Source organism: Pseudonaja textilis, chromosome 6 (genome assembly GCF_049901715.1).
Source record: "Pseudonaja textilis isolate UNSWEBS1 chromosome 6, rPseTex1.2, whole genome shotgun sequence".
NCBI classification, from domain to species: domain Eukaryota; kingdom Metazoa; phylum Chordata; class Lepidosauria; order Squamata; family Elapidae; genus Pseudonaja; species Pseudonaja textilis.
Window position 1 is genome coordinate 51780284 of NC_141995.1, and position 10069 is coordinate 51790352.

Sequence of the window (10069 nt, forward strand, 5' to 3'; positions counted from 1 at the left end):
CAGGGTGGGCATGGCAGGGGAAGGATACTGTAAAATCCCCATTCCCTCCCCATCCCACTAACCTGCTTTCCAGCTCCATTCTCCTGTGCAGAGCAACAAAAGGAGACCCAGCCGGTCAGCTGGGACTCAATGAGAGGCAGAGAATAGAAGGAGGCGGGGCCAGTCAGAGGGGGGATTCGCCGGTTGTCTGAACTACTCAAAATTTCTCCTCCTGGTTCTCCAGAACTGGTCAGAACCAGCTGAATGCCACCTCTGGACATAACTGGTTTTCATATTTGCAACGTCCAAAGCTGCTTTTTCAAGAGGCAGCTGGAATTTCTGGTTTTTCTTTGGAGACGCTTCGCTTCTCATCCAAGAAGTTTCTTCAGCTATTTTGTTTGTCATTGACAGGTTTCAAGCAGAACCTTTTTTCTGGTTCTGACAGGGTGTGTGTGTGTGTTGTGAAACCCACTCTGGTCCACAGAGGAAAAAAACCTATCAAAATCAAGTGTACATATCTGCTTTCATGGTTTTGAAAGGGGGCAGGAAGCGGGGGGCTGCTGTGGGTTCGGAGAGCCCCTAAACTAAGATTCTGTGCTGTTCAAAGAACCCCCCAATCCCACACCTGACTGGCCCCACCCACCCCTCCCCGCTCCTCCCAGGAGCCCCCAAGTAGCCCGTTTTGATAAGTTTGCAGGGTGCACGCTGAGACTCCGGAAGGGTGAAAAACAGACCTCCTAGATGTTCAGTAAGGCCAGAAATGGGCCTGTTTCCAGCTTCCATAAAGCCTCCAGAGCCTGTGGAGGCCATTTTTTGCCCTTCCAGAGGCTCAAAGAAAGCCTTTGGAGCCCAAGGAGGTCAAAAACGCCTCTCCTACATGGTGCAGGAGGCCGGCAAGGCCACGCCCACCATGGCCACGCCCACCCAGCAACTGGGCAGAGAACCTTGGCTAAAATTTTTGAAGCCCACCCTTGGCAGGAATGTCAAGGAAACTAAACCTAATTGTTTGCTTCAGTTTATTAACAAACTTAATGAAACAGTATCTTTGCAAAATTATGCATTATTTATATTGAGCTCACATTGCCATTTATGCTGGAAGCATTCACACATAGTGCATCAACCTAGTTATCCACTCAGTTAAAATAATGTTCTCCACCAAACAGTGCACATATATGCCAAAGGAGTAGGCATTTTGGTTGCCTTGGTTGGTTTCGCCTTCTAAATAATCCATAATTTTCCTGCAGAGGAAACAGATTCATGTAAAACACTTTCTTTCTCCCTGAGTGACTAGGAATATTAAACCCCCTTGGTGACCGATCAGGTTTGTATAGCTCTTTCAGCAGTTCTACCATCAAGCAGAAGGACTTCTCCATCACATTTCTTGGTCTGCTTGTTTTAGTGCTTTGACTCCTGGCCAGCCAAGCTCCCCACTAGCAAATGGCAAGGACACACATACCCACCCCCCCAAAATGAGTCCTGTGATCACTAGTGCAATATATTTTGTTGCCCGTAAGGTCTTCCTAAATGGATACCACTGAACCATTTATTTCTTTCTGGCATCCAGGAGTGGCTATTAACTAGGTTAGCATCCTCCAGTGCTTCTTTATGCAAATAATTGTTTCAATACTTTCTTGTTCTTTTCTTGTTGGTGGCATTGAATTAAATACAAGTGTCAGGAAGTACATAGATATAGATGTATGAACAGATGAATGAACAGATGAATGAATGAATGAATCAATCAATCGATCGATCGATCGATCAAGGAATCAAAGAATGAATCAAGGAATGAATCAAGGAATGAAACAATGAAACAATGTCCCAAAGGTGTTTTTCAAAAGGCAACTGAACTTTCTTGTTTTTTTTCTCCTTGAAAATATTTTATTTCTCATCCTCTTTATTTCTGAAGCATCTTCAGTTCAGTTCTCCAGAAGTGAAAATGTTTCTTGAATGAGAAGCGAAATGTTTTCAAGGAAAAAGCCCATAAAGTCAAACTGCCTTTTGAAAAGCATGCTTGGGACAATGACTGACCTGGATGATCTCTCCATAGAATCTCCATAGAATGAATCAATGAATGATGGTTTAGTGGTACAAAGTTTTGGAATCCTTCTCTTTCTCCTGAACAGATGTTCTAGATCAGCAGTCGCCAACCAGTGAGCCTGCAGAGAAATCTCACCCCAAGAGCACCACCCCCCAAAGGAATTAATTCAGGCTGCACAGAAACACAAATGCCTGTGCCACCCACATGGCCCACGGGAACCCTCCCCACCCACTCACTCCTTACCCGGTAAACTTGCCTGCTAAATTTCTATTTGTCCTTTTTCCGGCCATCATCTGTTCTCTGTGCCAGGAAATTTAGATTAGCTAGGAAGCAGAAAATGGTTGGATTTCTTGCTTTCCAGCTAGTCTTTAGAACTTTGACTGTGCTTTTAAGTACAGCTGGACCTCCCTTAGGACTGAAGGTTTTCTTGCAAGCAAATTCAGTGCAGACTCACGGCAAGCAAATTTGAGAGACTGAACTAGCCAATGGCAGATAGATAGATAGATAGATAGATAGATAGATAGATAGATAGATAGATAGATAGATCATTGAATGATTCTGTGAGCAACTCCATCTGCCTTCTTTGCCTGATTTTGGGTAAAAGTTGCTCCTTTTTTATAAAAAAAATTCAATATTTACATACATGGTGTGTTGTGAGTTAATTTTGTGAGTTTGCTTGCGAGCAAATTTTATGTGACAGACTGAGCTAGCTGATGGCAGATAGATAGATCTCTGAATGAATCTGTGATTCTGTGAGCAACTCAATCTGCCTGCCTGCTTTGCCTGATTTGGGGTAAAAGTTGCTCTTTTTTTAATAAAAAAAGTTCAATATTTATATAAATATTTATAGTATTTACATACAAGCCATGCCCAGCCAGTCACATGACCATCAATCAACACCCACAAATTAGGCCACACCCACAGAACCAGTTAGTGGTCCCTGGGATCTAAAATTATGAGTTTGGCAGTCCTTGAGGTCCAAAAGGTTGGCGACCCCCGTTCTAGATCAAGGGTGTCAAACTCAATTTCATTGAGGGCCATATCAGGGCTGTGGTTGACCTCTGGGAGATAGGGGCATGGATGACTTGGGTGGGTGTAATTCCACTCCCCAAACTGCTGGCATGTTTCCTCTTCGCATTGAGTAGTCTGGGCCAAAGTCTCGCTGGCCTAATTGGGTAGACCACGCTGAAGCCTGATCTTTCCTCTTCTCACCAGGCAGACTGGGCCAAAGCTTTGCTGGCCTGATCTTTCCTCTTTGCTATAGGGCTACTCATCTAAGACATTTGCTATTTGGCACCACTGGCAAGTGGCAAGAGTCCTACAGATTTTTGAGTGGGAATCTGGCCATTCTTCCAGATGGTCACTGAGGCAAAATGCCCAAAGTTGTATTTTCTTTGTCAGCTGAAATTCAGCTCTGACCAAAATGAGACAGTGATTTTTCTTCAGCTCCTGAAGTGGTTGCTAAAGCACCAGTGTGCATCCATCTTCTGATGGACTGCTAATCCATCTTTGTGCTGGATGTATTGTGCAAAATTGCAAAACAAAAACAAAGCCCTATTTACATATGCATATGAAGCCAATATTTTGCCCTTTGGCACATGGAAGAACGCTGCGCATGGCAGGCCTCGCTCACCTGCCTTTTCATTTTCAATCTTATTTTTCCAGCAGAATCTTTCTGTTCCAAAACCTGACTCAAGATGTTGCTGAAACATAGCTTGAGCCACAATTTTTTGTAATAGAGATTTATGATAGTTCCCAAAATGGAATCTTAAAAAAAAAAGTCACATATTTTCTCTGTGGGGCAGAGTTTCAAGCTGGGCTCATTATTTTTGCACAAACAGGAATAATGAAAAGGATTCATTTTGTCACTTTGCACATGTGGGCAACCAGCAAATACAAGAGAATTCCAAGCCATCCTAAAGTTTGCCGATAAAATGGGACTTGAACTATAATATTAAATATAGGATGGGATGGGATGGGATGGGATGGGATGGGATGGAAGGGAAGGGAAGGGAAGGGAAGGGAAGGGGAGAGGAGAGGAGAGGAGAGGAGAGGAGAGGAGAGGAGAGAAGAGAAGAGAAGAGAAGAGAAGAGAAGAGAAGAGAAGAGAAGAGAAGAGAAGAGAAGAGAAGAGAAGAGAATTGAATTCTTTATTGGCCAAGTGTGATTGGACACACAAGGAATTTGTCTTTGGTGCATAAGCTCCCAGTGTACATAAATCTATATTTATATCTATATTGAATAGAATAGAATAGAATAGAATAGAATAGAATAGAATAGAATAGAATAGAATAGAATAGAATAGAATTATTTATAGGACAACTGTGATTGGACACACGAGGAATTTGTCTCCGGTTCATAAGCTCTCAGAGTGCATACAAGCAACAAATGATAAATCATTGTGAAATACAATCATCATAAATCATAAGATACAATACTTAGTGATGGTTATTGGATATTAAATAAGCAGTTAGTGGAATTTTAGCAGGATAACGTAACGAGAAAAGAAGCTCCCAGTGGGTGAGAATTACTAAAGATCATATTTTTAAATTGCTTGCAAACTGTGGTGCTGGAGAAGACCCTTGAGAATCTCTTAAACTTCAAGAAGACCAAATGAGTCTATCCTAAATGAAATCAACCCTGACCATTCTTGGAAAGGAGAGTTCAAATACTTTGGCCACCTAATGATAAGCGAGGATTCCTTGGAGAAGATCCAGATGTTGGGAAAGATAGAAGCAGAAGGGGAAGGGGGTGGCAGAAAGTGAGGACGCGAATTTAGGCAAACCCTGGGAAATAGTGGAGGATGGGGGTGTGTGGCATGCTGTGGTCCAAGAAGTTGAGAAGAGTTGGACATGACTTAGCAGCCGAAGAACAATAACATTTAAAGCACAATCACAAGCAATTCCAAAGATGGAAAATGAAAGAAAATGAAATAATTCAATAGAAGTGTAGGAAGATCCACAAAACAAATGGAAACAGGGCTTGGTCACACAGGAAACTTTGCAGTTATTTGTGTAGAAGCCACAAAGTCACATCTCTGTAATGCTTAAATTTGGATCGTTAAATTAAACCAATGCTTGGATGTGGTCAGAAGAGCCTTTTACAACTCCTCCGCGCTCTGAGAAAATGGTGCCACAAACCAGGATGAAGAACAAGTCGAGTGTTAAGCGTTAGAGAAATAATTCTGGCCTCCCTTATTGTTTCTTTTGATTGTGTAAATTTACTGGCTTCTGTTTTCATTAGTTTTTCTTCTTTTTGTTCAGCTCTGATCTCACTCAGTTTCAAGCTTATACTCTTTCACAAGTCTTACTTCACCAAAATATAATTTAAGGTAAATTTGAAGCTTCTTCTCAGTATGAAGCCTCTGAGACCAAGCAGGGGTGGGATTCAGCCAGTTTGGAGTGGTTGGAGTGAACTGGTAGTTCCAGCGATTAGTTGGCCCTCCCACCTGCACCTGCCCTAGTCCAGGGGTTGCCAACCTTTTGAACCTCAGGGAGCACCAAACTCATAATTTTAAATCCCAGAGACCACTAACCAGTTCTGTGGGTGTGGCCTAATTTGTGGGTGTGGCTTGGTGGTCATGTGACTGGCTAGGCATGGCTTGTATGTAAATATAAACATTTATATAAATATTGATTTTTTTTATTAAAAAAGAGCAACTTTTACCCAAAATCAAAGCCGGCAGGCAGATTGAGTTGCTCACAGAATCACAGATACATTCAGAAATCTATCTATCTGCCATTGGCTAGCTCAGTCTGTCACATAAAATTTGCTTGCAAGCAAACTCACAGAATTAACTCACAACACACCATGTATGTAAATATTGATTTTTTAAAAAATAAAAAAGGAGCAACTTTTACCCCAAATCAGGCAAAGCAGGCAGGCAAATTGAGTTGCTCACAGATTCATTCAGAGATCTATCTATCTGCCATCTGAGTCTGCAAATGAATTATAGAACCTTCAGTCCTAAGCGAGGTTTGGCTGTGCTAAAAAGCAGAGCTGAAGATCTAAATACTAGCTAGAAAGCAAGAAATCCATCCATTTCCTGCTTCCTAGGTAATCTAAATCTCCTGGCATAGCAGAACAGATGATGGTCAGAAAAATAGCAATTTAGCTATTGGCGACCGTGGCCCTAGACTGTCCTATATTTCCGTGTTTTGCAGCGCAGCTGATTCACTTGGCACAGCGCATTGCCGTGCTCAGCTGTTTTACTCACCGGGGTGCAGTAGAAGGTAAGTATTAGAGCTGCAAATGGACATTTTTCAAATTCTGCATGTCGAGGTAATTCCCCCGTTAGAAGAATGAGCGCATACAGGAAGACGTAGTGAGAGTAGTGAAAAATAACACACAAACAGCACACAGATGCACTGTACAGTAAATGTAGTTTTTTACTTCCAATAAACGTTTAAGCACAGTCCAAGATAAGCAGTCCAAGTCATTCACAGGTAAAGCAGTCAGTGTTCAGTTCAGGGATAATCCAAATATCAAAGTCCAGTATCAAAAACAGTTCAATAACAGACTTACATCAACGATCAGTAACAGTCATTAGGCGGAATGACAACTCTCTCCAACAGAAGTAACAGATACTCACACGCTCACTGAGACTCTCTTCTGAGACTAAACAACCCAGGTTTCTGGCTCCATCTTATGGTCATTTGAGAAACTGCACCCAATTACTGTTTTAAAGACATAGTATTAAAATGTCTAACCTAGTTTATATATTTCCAACCCAAATAACTGTTAGGTGACTTACATTCCTAACACTGCGTGTGGTCACCGAACCAGTTGTTATACCGGTTGAATCCCACCACTGGACCAAGGGGACCAAAATGCTTCTCCTAACACCAATTATAATTCAGCAGAGCTTTTCCATTAATCTTTAGGTGAGACCTTGGGTACCAAAATCCCCTTACAGTACTCCGGGTTTTTTTTTTTGCATCTCTGCTTCTTGACACTCAAATGAGCGATCTATCTATCTGTGGTCATTGTTGTTTAACGAAAGAACCAGACGCAAAGGGAGATGGCCTTTAGAAAGTCAGACCGATATCCTGTTAAGTTTTCAAGGACATTTCCTTGCTCAGGTGCATTCATCTTGATATTTACAGTTTTTGAATCCATTTCAACCCAATCTGTCAAGAGGAAGGGAATGCACAGGTACAATAACAAGGTCTGCTCTGTGGGTGTTTCATAAGAACATGACAGTCTTTTGGTTCCCCCAGGAGCAATGAGAAGTTGTTATGAAGGACTTTACTGAATCTCTTGGCGATCACCAGACAAAAAAGGACTGCCTTTTTTTTTTTTCATCCTTCCATGGCTTAATATCCTTGCTTGGACTTTGGAAGATGCAGACTAATTCCTCTGAGCATGAGACACACTGAAGTGAAAAGAAGAAAACTCATTTTCATTTCAGTGTTCCAGAGAAGAAATTCCTTTGTATAAAAGAATGTACAGTACTATGACCTTCTGATAGTAAAGGGATTTTGAAGAAGTGTTCTGTCAGGCACACACACAAAAAATGACTTTGGGTACAAGGTCCTCTTTGAATCTACCGTTTACCACAGAGAGCTGGCTTTATATAGCTCATTCCTTAGATTAAGGCAAAATATATATGTGCAAAAATTAGTTAAAGCCAAAAATATCCCGAATAGGTATGTTGCCTTTTTTTTTCCAGAATAAAGTTGTTTGACTGAGAAAAAAAAGCTGGTAAGGCTAGGTTGAGTTTGGAGATTCATACAGAATAATCAGAGTGGGAAGGGGCATTGGAGGTCTTCTAGTCCAACCCCCTGCTCTCTTTAATCATTATAAAAAAAGAAGTAAAAATCATGTTGGTTGAATCTACTCTTTACCAAAAGGAATTTCCTGTCACTCACTGTGATGACCCAGGGCACAGCACAGAGGTAAAACAGGCAGTTGGCAGTTTAAAACGCCCCTTTATTGCTCCAAACTTCCCCAGATGCTCCCACATTTCTGGCAAGTCCCGGAGCAAAGTGATGACACACACACACACACACACACACACACATACACACACCACAAGCAGCCTCTGGCTGCAAGTAGTCCAACCCAATGCTGTGAAAGCTGCAAAGCAAGAAATTCAGAAAGAATGCAAGGAATCCAGGAAAGTTCAAACTTTGGCACTCAGCACTCCAGGAATTCACATGATCTCCTTAAATCTCAGTCCCCAGATGTTCCTTGTGGAATGGGGTGGGGTGCTCTCCTCCCGAGTAGTTGGGTCAATCTGTGCTGTTCTCACCTTCTCTCCACTCTCTGTGCTCTTAGATCGGGAGGGGACGGTCCCTGCTCATCGCCTGAGCTCTGTCTCTCATGTCCACTACTTAGCCTCCCTTGGTCATCCTGCTCCCCCTGTCCCTGCCTACAAGCCATCCCAATCCTGAAAGGCTCTGGCCTGACTGGGCTTGGTCCTCCCCATTTTCTTCCCAGTCCAACGAAGTCACCCCCTCGAAGTCACCCCCTCTCTGTCAGCTTCCAGTTCTGTTTCGTCTTTCTCTGCAGATTCAGGTTCCAATGGTGGCACGACACCCATTGTTAGAATGCATTATTAGGGTCCATGCACCCTGTCCATGGCAGGAAGCCATTGGCCACATGAGTGCCCCTCATGCAGTCAGCTGCCATGATGTTTTGGCCCTTCAGCAGCCTTGGCCACTGAAGCCTGTGACTTGACAGGCAGCTTCATCCTCTTCTCCACCATGGTGCTCCAGAAACAGCAACTACCTCAGCAGAGAATGGGGAAGCCCCAGATCCCCCTCATATCCTCAACTGCGGGGCCACCACTGAGGCTACTGCTGCTGTCATCGCCCACCATCTTGGCCGTGCCTGCTTGGTTGGAGTGGCTACTGGGATAACAACTGGGACAGGAGAGAGCCCTCAGCTCTCAACAACTTGAGGAAGGAAAATGAAGAGACCAATGAACAGGAAGCATCCTCTTGCGTGACCTACTATAGAAAAAAAAGTTATCAGGCATATACATCAATCCCAGCACAATTTGGATGGGCAACATGGAGTCTTAAATAAGCTGGGCCTTGTGCAAGCCGAACTAACCAGGAAGAGACTTCCAAGCCTGGGACTGAAATTTGATAAAATTGTCCATTCTTCAATGGCCAGAGCAACGGAAACAACCAACATTATTAGCAAACATTTTCTTGGGGTGAGCTGAGCACGGATCTCCTGTGCGAAGGAATACCCACTGAACCAATCCTCCCCATTCTCACTGGAAGCCTGAAGTTGTGTGTTATAAAGATGGTGTTTGCCTTGAGGCTGCCTTCCAAAGCTACGTTCACAAAGCTGATTGCAAACAGGAAGAGGACAGCTACAAAATCTTCCTTTGTCACGCAAAGTTATTCGCTATATTGTCTGCAGAACATTGCAGTTCCCTCCAAAAGGTTGGCTTTGAATTTCCCTCAATAATGACAGCATTGCCCACCTGGTAATCTGCCCCAATGGGAAGGTGGCCCTTCACCTGCTTGGTGACATGGCATTTATGTCACCTGAGAAGATCACCTGCAATTGACTTGTGTAAACGGGGAGGATTGCCAACTAAGAGGACAAAAGTACTTTCAAAAATGGCCAACCCTTTCCCTCAAAAGCTGCAGGTTCCCTCAACTTTGTTTGTCTCAGACTGTTTATCACATGTTAAGATTTTGCTATAATAGATCATGGCATGCAATATTGACCGTTGAGAGAATTGGAGAAAACCGACTTCCTTCAAAACAATAATGCTGTTGGTGACTCACCTAAAGCTATCTAAGGATTTTTTTTCCCCTTTTTTCTTTGACTTTCATATTTTGGGAGGGAAAAAAGACAGAAATACCATGAAGAAGTCCAGTGATACATGTTGGGTCCTAAAATCAGTATAAATCCAGAAGCCACCAGATCCAATAAATATGAAATAATTAAAAGTAGCACCTTCTCTTATTATGCAGCTCCAATTTTCACATGGGCACTGAAAATATACTTTAAAAAAAAAAAACACTGGAGGTGGCATCTGTAGTTAAGACAGTTGTCATCCAAAGCAATGCCTGGACAAAAGCCAAC

The 10069-nt window shown here is 42.7% G+C and overlaps 1 pseudogene; it reads left to right on the top strand.

Moving 5' to 3' along the window:
- Positions 1-6290: 6290 nt before the first annotated feature.
- On the top strand, positions 6291-9545 carry LOC113435928 (serine/threonine-protein phosphatase PGAM5, mitochondrial pseudogene; annotated as a pseudogene).
- Positions 9546-10069: the final 524 nt, after the last annotated feature.